This window comes from Wasmannia auropunctata, unplaced genomic scaffold (assembly GCF_000956235.1).
Source record: "Wasmannia auropunctata unplaced genomic scaffold, wasmannia.A_1.0 LD336053.1, whole genome shotgun sequence".
Lineage (NCBI taxonomy): Eukaryota > Metazoa > Arthropoda > Insecta > Hymenoptera > Formicidae > Wasmannia > Wasmannia auropunctata.
The window spans coordinates 37,938-38,531 of record NW_012026837.1 but is presented as its reverse complement, the minus strand read 5'-3'; the positions used below and the strand labels follow the sequence as shown (position 1 = coordinate 38,531).

At 27.4% G+C, this 594-nt stretch overlaps 1 protein-coding gene across 15 annotated transcripts in view; it reads right to left on the bottom strand.

Annotated features, from left to right (window-relative positions):
* LOC105450906 (liprin-alpha-1) overlaps window positions 1-594 on the bottom strand; it is a 45,552-nt gene that overhangs the window by 9,279 nt on the left and 35,679 nt on the right. The gene's annotated exons all lie outside the window — the stretch shown is intronic.

Below are 594 nucleotides of genomic sequence, written 5' to 3'. Positions count from 1 at the left end.
TACGTGCGACAGTAATTGGGGGGGGCAGTATTTGGAAATCGACTGGCAGTAATAGGTACAAAACCTTATATTTTATTTATTTATTATATATAAATAATTAATTGATTTTTTAGTTTGTTACTTTTATTTTATGTATATTAAAGTTTGTACTTAAATAATATTAAGAAATAGTACCTATTACGCATTTAAAAAGCTTCAAAATAAGCATATTAATTGTCATTATATGCTTAAACCGGCAGTAATTGGGACAGTTACCCTATCGATGCATTGATTTCGTAATACAAAAGAAAACAAAGAGATTGGAGATATATTGTTACTTCTTGATAGAAGATATTTGCAAGGGCCGTGATTTGTAGTGATCTCTAAACAGATCATAGCATAGTACCGCAGTATTATACATTATTCTGCAAAGTCTGTCGTAAGTAATGTATAAGTAATTTATTAAAGTAATTAGTGTAATTACTTGCATAAATGATTTATAGCGATTTACCAAGTGATTTGAGTTAATTTTGTTTGTTTTACGCAATAATTATTTAAAGTCATAGTTTGTGCATATTATGGTGTTGATTGTATACACATATACACATATTTTTT